Below are 17,795 nucleotides of genomic sequence, written 5' to 3'. Positions count from 1 at the left end.
CTAACGCGCTGTTATTTGCAGAAGGATGCTGTGGCATTTCGACTATTTGTACTGTTCTATTACTTTGTCTTGACGTATTTGGCTGGGGATGATAATGACTGTCTGGTTCATTTACGATAATCTGTTGTGGATGATTCTGCTGCTGATAAGACATACTCTTATTAAATGGACGCTGAAAACTGTACTCCTTACTTCTACGTCTGTCATGATAGTCATTAGTATACTGCGCGTTGCGATAAGAGTTGGGCCGGCCGGAGGGGCCGAGCGGTTCTAGGCGCTACAGTCTGGAACCACGCGACCACTGCGGTCGCAGGTTCGAATCCTGCCTCGGGCATGGATGTGTGTGATGTCCTTAGGTTAGTTAGGTTTAAGTAGTTCTAAGTTCTAGGGGACTGATGACCTTAGATGTTAAGTCCCATAGTGCTCAGAGCCATTTGAACCTTTTTTTTTTATAAGAGTTGAAATGATGTGTCTTCTGTACATTTCCTTGTTGCTATGCGTTACTATTTGGCGGAGCAGACGCTCTACGTGTAGGCGGCGAAACATTAAAGCTTGGTTGACCTTGCACATTACATTGTTGGTTAGGTACGCCAACTGGCTTGTTTTGTTGTTGTTGCAGGGGAAAGCCTCTATTGTCCCCAAAATGCGTTTGCTGTAGTTGATAATTTTGACGATACTGATAACTAAAATTTTGTCTGTTCTGGTGGTTGTCATTCCTGGAGCGTCTATCACCTTTGCTATTAAAATAGTGTGGCTGGTCGTAATTACTGTATGCTTGTTGGCCTTGGGTATGTTGCGAAAAATTTTTGTTTTTGAAGGAATAGTCTGATTGCTGAAACTCAAAAAGCTGTAACAGATCTCTAAATGCCGAAATATTTTCTTTCTGCTGTCCAGTCAAAAGTGATACTCTTAACGATCGTGGCAATTTTGAAATACGTGATTGGATTAGTGCTAACTCACTGTATGGCTCACATAAATACAGTATTGGTTTTGCTGTACCATGTGTTCAAAAAATTGAGTGACAGTGGGAAAATTTGAGTTCTCTTAATTCAGTATGCTAATTAACTGATCCTTGATCCCGTGCTGACCAATACGCTGACAGAAAAGCATTCTGAAATTCTTCTATCGACTAACATTGTCTCGTGATCGGTCTCATACGAGTTGCCGGTTCACCTTCCAAAAAACTGCAAATATATTCTCAAGTTTGTGTGTTATGGGCCAAGTTGGTGGAAAAGCAAAACTAAATTGTTGTATCCAATCCCAAGGGTGTATTTGTGTCCTGTCATTTTTAAATCCTTCAAATTTCCTGACTGATAGAAAGTGCTTGTAATCAAAATTATCGTCCGTGAATGTCTGAGTAAGTTCAGAATTGTATGAGAATCAATTTGTCTGTGTCTGTTCGGAATCTACGTCACGTACTCTCTGTAAATTACGTAAGTTATACTGGCTGTGTGAGTGTGACAAATGTTCAGAATGTGGCGTATGCTGTGACGTGTTGGGGGCTGAAACATTTTTCATTTCTGTCACTTCTTGCTGCAAAGATGACAATTTTCTACGTAAAGTATTATTGGACGAACCTATCTCGCTCATGTTCGCTGTATGTTTTAGAATTCGGGTGTTTGATTGAACGAAACTGGTGACGTTTCGTCTGATTCGGTGTCATTGTTATTTTCCATAACGCCAATACGACTGGCCAATTCATCAATTTTTTCAGTCATTGCTTTTACCTGTTTGTCATTTTTAGTGTCACAAGCATTAATTTGTTTTTGCATTTTACGTGTGGTTTTGTTTAATTCCTTAACAACTGCTTTAATGGCATCGGGATCCTAAATTTAATTCCAATTGTTTAACTATGCTGGTCACTGTCTGAAAGTCTACTGTGTATTTATTTTAAGTCTGAATATTAGTGTCTGTTTTTGTTTTTAGGTCGGAGATTTCACCATGCAATTCAGTGTTCAACTGTTTGATAGTACTGATTTTGTCTGATACTGTAGCAATGTTTGTGTCTACGTATGTTTTTGCTTTCGTAAACAACTTACACTTATGTTCCTGTCTCTGTGTATTTGATTGTTTCCATGACTTGTTTCTTTATTTCATTCTGTTCTTGTATGAATTTACGGTAACGTGTTTCACTGTTTTGTAGGTGGTGCTTAAAACGTTCGTCAATTTGGCTGTTCTCTTGTTCAAATTTCTTGTCGACTTTCGCATCCAGAGTGCGTGAAAGTTCTGTTGACATTAATTTAAACTCGCATAACTGTGTTGCGTTTTAGCAATAATGCTACAACTTGATCCATGCCAAAATTAGCGACTCTATTTTCTATGCTGAGTGATGGTGTTTCTGCATTTTTCACGTTTTGTGTAACCATTTGGTCATTGTCTGATTCACGAAAAGGTTTGCTAATTGGACGTGTACTGTTGGTCACTACATGGGAATCAAATATTCTGATGTAATTTGAGTACATTGTTCATCCTCATTAGAAACATTTATCCATTCACTGCGTAAATTTTGCAAATCAGGTGTGTCAAACTGGGCAACGTTCATTGTAGCAGAACGTGCCGTGTCATCAATTGTCGTTAAATTTACTATGGACATAATTGAATTTGTTTGTTCATAAAAAATGGTTCAAATGGCTCTGAGTACTATGGGACTTAACTGCTGAGGTCATCAGTCCCCTAGAACTTAGAACTACTTAAACCTAACTAACCTAAGGACGTCACACACATCCATACCCGAGGCAGGATTCGAACCTGCGACCGTAGCGGTCGCGCGGATCCAGACTGTAGCGCCTAGAACCGCTCGGCCACTTCGGCTGGCGTTTGTTCATCATTTAGATTAAAATTATTACTGGTGGTCGGTACGCACTGATTATCTGTAATTGGAGGATTAACATTATGACACTGAGTGTCGCCAGTATTATCAGTCAAGTCGGCATTTCCACTCATTACGCATCGCGATGTACTGTTAACAGTTTTTTGCGGCATTTTCAAGTCAAAATTAGTTACAAAATCAAACAAAGACAAACCAAAAATGGAAAAAATACAATAACAAGGAGCAATAAATTGCCGATTATCTGTGAAAGAAGGAGTGACAAATTAGTAAATGCGTTGTGCCAGATGCAAACTACATTTAACATTAGGTAAATAAGAGCAGATATATAACTGACTATTTCTCAGAAATTCACAAAAAAATACGATCCTGGCAGGGTCACCAAGTGTATCCTCCCAACAGAAAAATTATAACATTAACATTCAGTGTAACCTCCCAACAGTTTAATTCTGTAACCTCGTAATAGTAATGTGACTAACCTCTCAATAAAATTGTGGCTCACATACAATCTTTCAATAATTAACTGACTGTAAATTTAAACGTAAATTTTGTATGTCAGCAATGCTGCATCATGGCAATGAAAGATCATTCTGAACAAATTGAAAATTCTTACCTCAATGAAGTCGCCGGATAACGTGTATATATCTGCCCCTATAAGAAATTTTACCAGCACAACCCAGTGCAATGCTGGCCTCTAGATTTGTCATGTATAAAAAGAAACAACTGTTTTTTTTTTTACAATAATCGGGATGACCATGGATAGGAGAAATTAGTAAAATCTTTAAATTCAAATGAGTGATTGTCAATTTTATAAGGAAGATTACTATTAAAAGATTTTTAAAAAAACATTTACATGGGACTTGATATAAAAATAGTACAAAATTAGTTGTTACAAATTGCATATGCACGCGGCTACTTTTACCTTATACTACATCGCTCAGGCACTGCCATCGCTCTCCACGAACGGCTCAACCGCCCGACTGCGTGCTACTACCCCCACAGCTGCCAGAGCTACAACTACTACTGCTGCCGGCACTGCTCTCTGGTCTGTGATTCTATTGTAGCACACATATCGCAGACAGCACGTGAGCAATCCATCGAAATAACATCTGCTGGAGTGCGCTAGCAATAAATTCCTTAGTCATGGACCTCTTACACCCCATCTCGTCTTCCGAGTGACCTAGAATCTGATTTTGGTGAATCTGCCGCATCTTGCTGCCAAGCAGATGAGCAGGACTCTGAAATGCTGGAATCTTTTCCCTTGCACCACAAAAAAATTGCACAGGCCACGAAACCAGACCATGATCTCAAGATTTTGTTGCATTACATTCGCACTTCTTGGCCTCGTTCATTGAATAGTATCCAGAAATCAGTTGCGCGCCGATATTTTGCACGTCGGCATAACCTTACAGTTCAGCAGTTCAAAATAACAGTGGATAATCGCATGTGCTTATTCCCAAAGTGTTGCAAAAGGATGTGTTGCGATTGCTTCACCAGGGACACTGGGGAGTTATCTGCACTAAACAATTAGCGCGACGGCACTGTACTTGGCAGGGCATCGACGCCCGCATTGAATAGATGGCATCACATTGTCGCGCCTGCGCGGAAAACCAATCCGCTCCACCACAGACGTTCTGAGCTTGGGCTAAGACTTCATCACCATGACAATGAGTGCACATTGACTTTGCTGGGCCATTTTGGAACACTCGTTGGCTCGTAGTGGAAGACTCTTTTAGCAGGTACCCATTCGCAGTGCCTATGAACTCTACCACATCACGTAGCACCATTTAAGCATTGTCCTCCATGTTTTACATAGAAGGTTTGCCAGAAGTATTTGTGTTGCACAGTGGACCACAGTTCACTTCATGTGATTTTGAACAGTTTCGTGAATGAAATGGTATTCGTCATGTAACAAGTGGTCCGTTTCAGCCCCAGTCCAACAGAGATTCACAACGCTTCTTACGCAATTTCTCAGCACCTACACTCAGAAACAGACACTGCATCTCTTTCTCGCCTCCTACCGCTCTCACCCACGAGACGGACCATCACCGGCGGAACTTTCGCGCGGCCGCTCCCATTGGATGCTGCTACACTTGCGATACCCAACACAGTATCCGGCGCCGCCAATGGTCCGCAAGTATTGTTTTGCGCTGCACGATCTTGTTCTTTTCAGAAATCATGGTAACTGTGGACGCCAGTAACGAGGCGTAGTCAAGGATCACATTGACTGTTTTATGTACTTGATTGCAAGTCCCAATACTTTGCAGCGCCGTCACCAGAACCAAATTCGTGTGTGTCATTTGCCCTGTGATTCTGCTGTTCTTCTTCCCCCAGATTCACGGTCTCACGGGACCACACAGCCTACACAGGTGCCCACTGGTGCCACCGGGGCACCCCAGGAGGAGCGGATGGACGATGCGCCCTCGTGCCCGCCATCCCTGCTCACTGACACAATGGACGTGGACCCGCCATTGCTGTCACCGTCATCATCACAGTCCCAGGACACACCCTCAGGCCTGGACATGTGCCATGGCGGCAGTTTTCTGGAGCATGTTCCTGTTGCCTCGCAAGCCAGATGGCGGGGTATAGTTGGGAGTATACTGTCCTCCACAGTGAGGGCTCCCAGCTCATCTCAACATCCAGTATCCCACCACCCTCCCCATTGTCATTCACATCCTCCCTACACGACAATGGTGCAGCATTTTGGGGTGGAGGAATATGCTGGTGTAAGTTGTTGCTAGCACACCAGTCGGCAAAGATGTAGCAAGATCGATAGTAGGCAGTGCATCAAGTGCGCCTATCTCGAGAGGCCAAAGACAGACTCACAAGAAATATGCTGCCAACACCCTCTCGACCGCAAGTAATTAGGTCGCTGCTGTGGACCGGAGGGCTCGGTCAGTCTCAGTCACTAGCACAGTCACTCAGTCATCAGCACAGTCACTGATGCACCAATTCTCTCTCTGGTTTGGCGCCTGTCAGTTATCACATAGGGAGACTTGTCCTTCACCAGCAGTGAGGCTAACGTGGACTATCATCGAAGTGCTTGTACAGCAACATATGGACTCTCTTAAAGATAAGTAGCTTCCTGTTTATGTAACTAAAGAAGCCTGTTAATAGATTTGTGCGGTTGTGTTGTAGAAAGAGGATGTTGGCCACCAAACAACATCCTCTCTCTTGATTCCTATGGTGCTAGGCTCTACAGTCTTAGCAACAGCAAATGTGCTTAGACTCGATACAGAGAAGTTTTGCGATTTCTCCATCCTTCTGCTTGGCCCCTGAAAATTAACTTACAATGGACATACTCTAGTATACGAGTATATTGCACTCTGGATGATATGTGTAATGGCAGGAAGCTTTTTTGCTACTGGGGCAGTGCAAAAATGACACCCAGCTAATGCGAGTGTAGTTTTTTTTTTATACACGTGAAAAAAATAGTCAGAAATGTTATGCTGTTTGAACGTAAAGATACTGTGGTTGATGTTTTCACAAATCACCAGACGTAAAAAAAAAACTATGTATGTCTATTCATAAGGGGTGGATACATTTGAAATGGTGAATGGTGATTTCAACACATTGAGGAGTACATCCTAACACAAGAGGTGACAGATTCATTTTGTAAACAGCTGTGCAACATAGCAATGCAAGGGTTCAACTGGATCTGCTGTAGTATACAAACAAGCTGGGCCAAATAGATACACAGAACGTCCCCTCATCGGCTCCCATAAGCAGAACCCCACGTTTTCTTTGTTGCACTATCGAGTGTGATGTTGATTACAGTGCATCAACCTGTATTGGTGTCTTTCCAACTCTTTCATCCATGGGAGCACTGTTGATTATCACATAGTGCTGGACGCCTGTGCTTTACAACAATTGTTTGAGAGAGTCTTGGCATAATGTAGCATCTTCCAGAAGCGCTGACTGGAGGACTTAAACGTCAAATAACTTCCGACAACTTATCAGAATCGAGACACCTAGCCAGTGTGAGTGTGGGCATACCATAATTTTTGCAGATGCTGTACACATATAAAAGACAACTGCACTGCTTGTATGGAATGTGTATAAGTTGCAGTGTAAAGTTACTGTGGGTTTTGTTCCTACACGTGCAAAAAAAGAGGCTTTATCCAGCCGTAATGGGGATATTGATTCATCACATCAATAGCTTTAAGAGTGTGAGAGGAATTTTACGTGGAAAATTATGTGCACTATAGATACTAATATTTCAACTAGAAATTAATTCCAGAACCACAGCCATCAAGAGAAGCCATTTCCCGTACATCACTCAGTGTCAGACTGCAGCAGCAATTGTAATATTTAATTGCAGTTACACTGATAAATATGTGCCTAGCTCCCTATATTCTTGTGAGTCAGGAGATAGTCGTAGAAAGCACAACGGCAAGTAAGCAGGCCAGGGCAGGAAACAGTATCTCAGTGGACGCCTTTGTTCTGGCCTGGGGCTGGCCCATCCTTTGTACACCAGTTAGGAGTATCCGAGAAAGCTTCTGGTCTGCCACGGCTTATGACGATTTGGCTCACAGCTCTCCCTGGATGGCTGAATAATGAACTAATACCAAATAGGACTGAGCCACCTTCAGGCCCCGTGTGTTGCAAGTATACTCCTTAGAGATTTGAGGAGATTCAATATGATGTGTGTTGGTGCTGGGAGTATTGACACCGTGCGAATTCCTACCACTCAGGTCCTCCTGGGGTGACCTTCACAGCTGGCAGACCTCCCTCTGGCTGACACATGCTCCTGTGGCTGCAGCCATGGCCCACTTTTACAGTGGTAGTTTTCTCAAATCTCTGAGCACTCTGGACACCCGGAAGGTGAAAGTGTCTTTAGCGACCTCTGACATCTAGCTGTAAATGGATCATGTTTCTCAACATACTGCAGTGGTATTCGTTGTTGTTACTATCATATGACGTGGTAGACCCTTTCCTGCCTCCTTCCTCACTCTGTATCAAAATTGACATTGATCTCACACAAATATCACTTAGGGGTGAGATCGATGTCAATTTTAATTGTTCCTGTATCCAGCAACATATGGCAACACTTATCTCTAAGCTTTTACATTTGGGGTTTAGCCCATTTTTCCTCGCATGTCTTCAGTTCTACAGTACTTTTAAAAAAGACAATGACAGTATAAATCACATCGAAATTTGAAATTCTAGCTATCATTTCACACATCACTGTGTAACCTCCCCCTCACTTATCGACCTTAATGACAGTGAAAAATTAAACCGCATGTACCTAATGGAAATTTGGGAAAAGCAATCGTCACCAAAGTTAATTTGTCGGTAAAGAGGGAGGAAAGGGTTACATCTAAATGAAAGGAAAAATGCAAATGAAACTGAAGGAAATTAATTTTGAAAAGGGGTAAAGTTAATAAAGAAAGTAAATGTGCGGCCGTTACGTTAACAATTAACTAGCGGTAATTAGATATTTGAGATTTGGGGGAAATTACGGCCGCCAGTCTTATGGACAATTACTATAGTAACTGAAAAAGAAAGGTTATTACACATACACTCCTGGAAATTGAAATAAGAACACCGTGAATTCATTGTCCCAGGAAGGGGAAACTTTATTGACACATTCCTGGGGTCAGATACATCACATGATTACACTGACAGAACCACAGGCACATAGACACAGGCAACAGAGCATGCACAATGTCGGCACTAGTACAGTGTATATCCACCTTTCGCAGCAATGCAGGCTGCTATTCTCCCATGGAGACGATCGTAGAGATGCTGGATGTAGTCCTGTGGGACGGCTTGCCATGCCATTTCCACCTGGCGCCTCAGTTGGACCAGCGTTCGTGCTGGACGTGCAGACCGTGTGAGACGACGCTTCATCCAGTCCCAAACATGCTCAATGGGGGACAGATCTGGAGATCTTGCTGGCCAGGGTAGTTGACTTACACCTTCTAGAGCACGTTGGGTGGCACGGGATACATGCGGACGTGCATTGTCCTGTTGGAACAGCAAGTTCCCTTGCCGGTCTAGGAATGGTAGAACGATGGGTTCGATGACGGTTTGGATGTACCGTGCACTATTCAGGGTCCCCTCGACGATCACCAGTGGTGTACGGTCAGTGTAGGAGATCGCTCCCCACACCATGATGCCGGGTGTTGGCCCTGTGTGCCTTGGACGTATGCAGCCCTGATTGTGGCGCACACCTGCACGGCGCCAAACACGCATACGACCATCATTGGCACCAAGGCAGAAGCGACTCTCATCGCTGAAGACGACACGTCTCCATTCGTCCCTCCATTCACGCCTGTCGCGACACCACTGGAGGCGGGCTGCACGATGTTGGGGCGTGAGCGGAAGACGGCCTAACGGTGTGCGGGACCGTAGCCCAGCTTCATGGAGACGGTTGATAATGATCCTCGCCGATACCCCAGGAGCAACAGTGTCCCTAATTTGCTGGGAAGTGGCGGTGCGGTCCCCTACGGCACTGCGTAGGATCCTATGGTCTTGGCGTGCATCCGTGCGTCGCTGCGGTCCGGTCCCAGGTCGACGGGCACGTGCACCTTCCGCCGACCACTGGTGACAACATCGATGTACTGTGGAGACCTCACGCCCCACGTGTTGAGCAATTCGGCGGTACGTCCTCCCGGCCTCCCGCATGCCCACTATATGCCCTCGCTCAAAGTCCGTCAACTGCACATACGGTTCACGTCCACGCTGTCGCGGCATGCTACCAGTGTTAAAGACTGTGATGGAGCTCCGTATGCCACGGCAAACTGGCTGACACTGACGGCGGCGGTGCACAAACGCTGCGCAGCTAGCGCCATTCGACGGCCAACACCGCGGTTCCTGGTGTGTCCGCTGTGCTGTGCGTGTGATCATTGCTTGTACAGCCCTCTCGCAGTGTCCGGAGCAAGTATGGTGGGTCTGACACACCGGTGTCAATGTGTTCTTTTTTCCATTTCCAGGAGTGTATAATTAGCACTAGAAGCGTGGCAACTGAAGGTTGACACGTGTAGTGTGAAAACTGAAAGTTTGTCAGAAGTAATAAATTTCGCTACACTCTGACTTAATTTAGCAAAAGAATTAATAAAACCGGCAATTGAAAGTTAATTTAGTGACTGAAATTAATAGTGAGCTTTGTTTCTGAAGCATATCGAAATTCAGTAAAATACGGTTAGTCTTGGGCTACCTCAACAATCATTTCAAAAGCTACTTGAATCTACGCAATTTAGAAATAAGAGATTTAACTTTGAATTTGAATTAAATGATTCTGAACAATTAACAATAGTAAAATTTAGTACGTACCAAGCTGAGCTGCAGTCACAGGTAAGCTAAAATATGCTAACAAAACTCTCACTCTTAATTTGTGCTTGTGTAATCTAAATATTGTAGCCAGCTATGAATACTTTAACTGAACTTTGAAATTAAAGCAGTGAAATCGAATTATATTACTTTAATGCTGGCGTTTGAATTTCAACGACACTTGGGTTCATTTCGGAAAAGGAAGGGACCCTGCTTGGCAATGCAATTGGGACAATGAGCAACAAAGGTTCGTGCTAAGTTGCTGTAATTTTGTGATGCAACAATTTTAAAATCTGAGGTCTGCCATACAGTTCTGAAACTTTACGTGCTTCCAGTCTTCCTTGTTGGTTTATTGAAGGTTTGAAGTCGTCGATCTAGGAGGTGGCGACAGTCACTCATTGTCGGCCGTCGCTGTTGCAGATGCTGGATGTTGGCGCACCTTCTTCTCGACCGGGTCACTAGGCGAAACGGGCTCTTGATGTGCGCCAGCTAATGCTTCCCGTCCGCGACACCGTGTCAGAAACTATTATAGCAAGTCGAGCGCAATTACATGCTGCCCAACCCCGAAAGCGCGGCAACTCGCGGGAGCGTCACACAACACACCTGCTCCACTGCACTACTCCAGCCAGACTCCCCCTCTGCCCGCGCTCCACGCGACAGAGTTCACACTACCAAAGATCCTAAACACTTTGGTTCGCCACACGACCTATCGATGTAATCGTTCGATAGCATAGTTTTCCCTAGGCCAGACCCAGCATCAAAATACAAATAATATTTACAAAACAAACCAATTATGCATCGACATAAATGCATATATATATATATACAAATAGTAAAACAATTACAATATACAAAGACACAGAAATGTCATGTCTTCAGGTAACAAAATAAGGAAAAAAATTTATAGTGCAGCAGATGGAAATAGGAGGATATGCATTTCCGGCGTTACAACTGCTTCCAACTGTGGTGTCCAACAATAAATGATTTGGATTATTTAATGAAATTTATTTAATATTTTCTGTGGCACATCTGAAGCAACATTTGTGACATCTTCAAGATACGATATTCCACACCAGATTTAATAACTCCTGAAGAAGTTAGTGAAATGTACTGCAAGAAAATGCGCCAAGAAGGCTGGGACAGTTTAGATTCCATGGCGGAATGAAAAAGCGCCACAGTTTTTCAGATATACCAAGCCAGTTGCTGTGTCATCTGAAAAGCAAACTACAGCTCTCTCTCCATCGTTCTCTTTGTTTGCAATAATCTTTTTTTTCTTTTTATTGTATTATTAGTCATCCTGCCATCAGTTTTGTGACATCATCAATTTGTGTGTGTGTGTGTGTGTGTGTGTGTGTGTGTGTGTGTGTGTGTGTGAAATAGCTACTGCATCTGACTTATAACCCTACATCACAATCACGTGACCAGAAATTAATTATTTATTGACTTCAGCATTATTTCTGGATTGATCCCCAGTCAGGTATTTGCTTTGGAAGGAAGGTGTCGCCCGCATGTGCTGGCACCTGACAGGTTGGTTCATGCATACAGACCATTAGAGATGGCAGACGACACTGGTGGAAATTGTGCTTTGTGCCCAGGGATTATCTTGCTGCTACTTACAGCAGCCGGCATGGACATTGATGGTCCCAAGTCCCTCTGGCGCACCCTGGCTCTGGGCAGCCTGCACAGGTGGCAAGAGAGGAGAAAGTTTATGAGATATGTTTAAGCAATCTGTGACAGTGTAAATATGTGTTTCCTTATGCAATAAGAGTGAAAAAGAGGCGCAATTGTTTAAATATTCCACACATTGGCCAAATGGCCAATAAACAGGGTCTTTTTCCTGTCAATTCCCAGGTGAGGTGGGGAGGGGGAGGGCTGGGGGTTTCCCAGTGGGCGAAGGGTTTATTAATTGATCGATATAATTAATCAGTCGATCAAGCTGATATCAAAAGTGTGGTTGTATTGGCGAGGGGAGTTCTGAGAGGGGTGGGGTAGAGGAGAAGGTGGAGGGAGAGGAGCGAGAGGGATGGGGGTTTCTTAGAAGGACAGATTATCCACAGGGGGTCATAATCCACTTGGCAGAACAATAGGTTAAGCAACTGTCAATCAAAAGAAAACAATAGGTATACCCCTGAATGTATACTTGCCCCTGAAGTAGGCGACCTGCACTAACAAATTGTGCTGATCACAGCTTTGCCCTACTATTAACATGTATATCTGCTATAGGAATTCTGTGCATTGTGCTTCAATGACAGATGCAGTCCTCATAGTGTGGTAATAGTGATGCTTGTAAGCAGCCTGGCTGGTAGAACATGGGGTGTTTATAGATTAGTTATACAAAAGTAACTTTTAATTGTGAAAATGGTAAATAAGTTACAGTAATGATTTGCAGAACAATATTCAATGATCCTCTAACACACACTTTCTGATGTGAGCACCTTTATTATTCACAGTTATATATATACCCACATATGCAGAGCACAACTTTACAAACTTTTTGGTGAACAAACATTAGACAAAGAAGAATCAAAGAGATTACAGTCGTCTCTACCAGTGTATCCAGCATGCTACATACGTTCACAATCGAGCTTCGATTTATGTGTGTATCCGCCACATCAGCATCCCCCCCCCCCCTTTCTTGGGAGAGCTGTAGATTGCCATATTTGCTAAATGTTCATAATGGTTGGCATAAAAAAAACCATATCATAATATGACAATGTTGTGGAGCAAGAAGTACTTTAAATGCAAAACAATGCAGAATACATGAAAAGATGAACATATTATGAGAGTAAGATAATAGCAGATAAAAGTATAACGATCAAGGAACTGTTGACACAAGAAAACACACACTGAAACAAACAACATAGATACTTAAGTATTATATATCCTGCAGCCTGCAGGAAAGCACAGAAATTGCTTGTTCATAAAAGGATTTGCCCATTAATTTTGGCATGAAAAACCAGGCACACCAGGAGTCCATGGAAACATACACTTCACTGGCCTGCCAGAGTGTGTCTGCCATTCTTCTGAGGTAGCCTGTGAAGGGAAAGAAATGTTGAAATACTGTCAAGGTATCCTATGGCTAGGGGCAGACAAAAACTGATGCTCAAGGGCAGGCTGTTCATCCTCAATACATGCCATTTTAAGGCAGTCAACCAATATTGTATCCCATTTTTCATTCCTATCAATGCTGAATTTTTTTTCTTTCTATCAATCACCTGAGAGGGATTCACATACTTGGTGGCAAGTGGTGGCCTGATCATATCGTCTTTGACCCAAACGAATTTACAAGTAGCCCTGTGGTAGAAAGCTGGCTTAGTACCATGTTGGCTGGGATGTATATGCTGAAGACTAAGAATGTGAGTTTGGAAGTGTTGCAAAAATTCGGAATATTCTCCAACCGTAAAAGTGAAGGAGGGGAAGGGGGAAAAAATTCATTACGTATTCTCAAAGCCTCGCCATACACCAGCTGGGCAGAAAAACATCCCAAATCATCCTTGACAACAATCCTTAGACTCTGCCTGGCATGACAGAGTAGCCTTTAAAGTGCGTTGAATGTGCTGTACCATCCCAGTACTGGCAGGGTGGTAGCTCATAGTTTCGAGACGCTTACATCCACACAAATGCAAGAGTTCCTCGAAGAGCTGGCAATCAAACTGCCTGCCTCTATCTGACGTTTTCAAATGGGGAATACCAAAATGGAAAAACCAAGAGGAAACAATAGTACACACAGCTGAAACCGCTGAGATCTGGGAAACAGGTCACCTAGAGGATTGCCCCACCATAGTAACCAAGAAACGGAAGCACTCTGAGGGGGGTAGGGGACCAACAATATCTACATGGAGGTGAGCAAATCTCGCTGATTGTGTAGCTAAAGTTTCTACACGGTCAGATATGTGTTGGGCTATCTTACACTTCTGACATTGAAAGTAGCTTCATGCCCAATGATGACAATCTTTCTGCAGCCCTGGCCCCACAACTTTATCTTATATGAACTTTGTGAATGCCCTGACCCCTGGATGTGATAAACCGTGGAATGCATAGAAAACAGCATGATGCCAACCTAGTGGGACATGTCACACCAGATGTGGAGTGCAGATGCCTGTAGTGGCACTTGCTCAAGGTACAGTCCAGTGGAAGCAGGGTTTGATTGGCAATTCAGGAGAAAAGGGTCAGCCTCTTGCTCAGCAGCCACTGCTGTCCAGTCAATAACAGGTGGCTGTGCAGTTACTAGGTACCCAGTCACCTACCACATTCTGCTGTCCTGGAATGTGTTGGAGACCTGTAGAGAATTGCACAATACAATCAGTTTGATATACCTGGTGGGATGAGTTGAGCTCAGCAACATGTTTGAAAATGGCAACCAGGGATTTGTGATCTGTGTAAATCTTGAACACTTGGCCCTCCAGTCATGGTCTAAAGTGTTTAAGTGACAAGTAAATGGCCAAGAGTTCCCTATCAATAGCACTGCAACATTTCTGTTTCTCTGACAGGTTCTTAGAAAAATATGCCAAAGGCTGCCATGTGGACAAAACCATTTGCTGTAACACAGCGTCCACGGTGGTCTGACTTGCTTCTACCATCAAGGTGATGGGAGCCCCAGGAACAGGGAGAGCAAGCAATGTGGCATCCGCTAAAGCTATTTTCAAAACCTCGTAAGCTTTAGTGGTCTCCAGATTCCATGGGACTATCCTGCTTTCTTGTCCTTAAGCAATTCATTAATAGGGCCTTGCGTTTTAGCTAAATGTGGTAAATGTTGGCAGAAGTATTTGAGCATTCCAAGAAATCGGTGGAGGCCTTTAAAGTTTATAGGAAGTGGAATCCACATGCTAACTACTACCTTACCTAGATTGAGAGAAATGCCAGATTTTGTGATAATGTAACCAAGGAATTCAATCTGCTGTCTTCCAAAGACACATTTGTCCATATTTATCTTGATTCCATACTTCTCCAGTCTTGATAGTACTCCACACAAATGTTTGATGTGTTCCTCCACTGTATGAGAAAATACCAGCATAACAGAAAATGAAAGGCAGCCCATGCAATGACTCATCCATGAAACGCTGCCAAGTTTGGGCCACATCTCGAAGGCCGAAAGGTATAAAATTGTGTTGGAAAAGACGAAATGGCGTTGTCACAGCTGTCTTATGTTTGTCTCGATATGCCATCGGAATCTCTGCACAAGCATTGACGCAATCAGTGATACTAAGAAGCTAGCACCACTCAAAATATTGTTGAAGTCAGACACAAAAGGAACTTGGTATCTGTCAGGCATAGTGTGATGACTGAGATCCCTGTAATCCCCACAAATGCGCCATTATCCATTTTCCTTTTTCACCATTTGCAATGGCGTTGCCCAAGCACTGTGCGATCTAGACACCGTTCCATCATCAAATGCATCTTTACCAGTATGTAATTTTTCAGGAGGTAAGTGCCTAGGCCTACTAGCCATTGATATACCAGGAGTAGTGTGTATGTGGTGCGTAGTGGAGTGCCTCATTTTACACTGGGCCACAACAGGAGCTGTCAGTGCCGGGAACTCTCGCAGAAGCATGCCGGGAACTCTCGCAGATGCAGATGACAGAGGTCTGTCAGTGACAAGTCCAAGTACAGGGGGCGCTAAGGAAGGGGAACTGGCTGCATCACGCAGGCGCCGTAGCTCCACGAACTTGTTCTCCAACTGCTGTTCCCATGTTGCCACCTTCAGTTTCAAATCGGTGTTTCTTCACATAGTGTAGCAACATTCTATACTTCCTTGGCATACAGATTTTTGCGCTAAGCGTTGCATATTCCACCTGTAATGCAGCAAACTCGGAATCGTCACGCGACAGCGGCGGCGTCTTCTCGTGCAGCACACATGCATGCTCTTCGCATTCAGGTGTATGGAGGCGGTAACAACTTATGCGCCGCGGTAGGCGCGGACGACCCGAAAATCTTCACGCAGCCGAAATCGGTGGCATCGCGCAGTACGTGGCCCGGGGCGGTCGCCAGCTTAGAAACCACATATACAGCCATCAGGCAGCGATGTACCAAATCAAGTGCCAAAGAAAAGTGCTTGAGAAAGTCTGCTCCTAATATTGAGCCTGAAGCAACAGCAACTATAAACATCCGCATAGGACAAAACTCGTTGTCAAATGTCAACTTTAAAATATTTTTGCCAAATGTGGGAATGTCGAATTATTTGCCGCCGTCAAAATCGGAACTGTAATTGGATCACAGGACTATTGGCAATCATCTTCCTCTCGTGGAACAACACTAATCTCCGAGCCAGAATCCACAAGAAAATGAATCCCGGCGTTCTGTCAGTAATGAATAATACTGCAGATCGGTCTACTGCCAACACGTTAGCATTCAGTGTATGAGGTGGACGCTGTGAGCAATCCGGACGAGCGCGTGCGCCTACTGGCTCTCGTCGACAGCATTTGGATAGTTGCAAGGACGGGAGCACTGTCTTTCAGCTTTTCAAAAACGCCTTTGCTACCAACAACAAGAATTACAAAGTGCGGTGGAGTCACGAGCGTTGCTACTGTTGCTATCCTTTCTTGCAAGCTGTACGTTCAGCCAATTCCTTGAGCAGTTCGTTCATCGGTGGCTCTAGAGCCGCGGCATTGGTTGAGCACTGTGAAATACAGGGATCGGGTGCAGATGACAGTGCTAGCATGCGCGGTTCGGGGCCGCTGTCCATAGCCGTGCTCATCACAGCACAAGAATTATTAATTCAACCAGCAATTGCCACAGCATCAGCTTTGCGCGCGATTTAATCCAGAGAGAGGTCAGAGAAAGCAGAGAGGATAGCCGGTACATTTTGAGGCAACTTGCGGAGCGAGAATAGCTTTAATGACTGTTCCGACAACAGTTTGTTTCCCTCCAACACGTGCAATGAACGCAGCACTTAGGATGGGTAAACAGTAACACAAACGCTTTTTCTACAATACGCTGCAACCGCGTCTCTGCCGGTAAAAGGAAACACTGCAGCACAGTTTCTCTGAAGAACGCATACAATTAGGTCAAAATATCGTCCAGTAGTTCAGTAACACTCAGATTCAGCTGAGAAATAATCAAAAAAAATCTGTCAGTATCCGAAGCAAAGCCATGCAGCCTGAAAATGGCTTCCACTTGCGTAAGCTAAAGTTGTGCTCGTGTGGGCGAGAAGGGCGGAATTTTAATGTTTGAAAATCTGTTACCATTGTTGACGTATGTAGGAGCAGCAGACGCCTGTACAACACTAGAAGCGGATGGCAAAAAAAAAGGTTCATATGGCTCTGAGCACTATGGGACTTAACTTCTGAGGTCATCAGTCCCCTAGAAGTTAGAACTACTTAAACCTAACTAACCTAAGAACATCACACACATCCATGTCCGAGGCAGGAGGATTCGAACCTGCGACCGTAGCGGTCGCGCGGTTCCAGACTATAGCGCCCAGAACCGTTCGGTCACTCCGCCCGGCGGATGGCAAAACTTATCTTCCTTCTTCACGTCGGCGAGATTCATTTGTGAATGGAGTGCAGCAACACGGAGAAAATGAGAAAAATACGTTCAGTACGGCGCCACCACTTTGGAGAACAATATTCAATGATCGTCTAACAAAATAATACAGCATTGAACACAGTATATCTTCAAGTTTTATTTATAGATGTTCAGTGTGGCTACCTCCCGTAACACAGCAAATTTCCCATCTGTAATCAGTTTCCTGCCA

The sequence above is a fragment of the Schistocerca cancellata genome, chromosome 3 (assembly GCF_023864275.1).
Source record: "Schistocerca cancellata isolate TAMUIC-IGC-003103 chromosome 3, iqSchCanc2.1, whole genome shotgun sequence".
NCBI classification, from domain to species: Eukaryota; Metazoa; Arthropoda; class Insecta; order Orthoptera; family Acrididae; genus Schistocerca; species Schistocerca cancellata.
Note: the sequence above shows the minus strand (reverse complement) of the source record.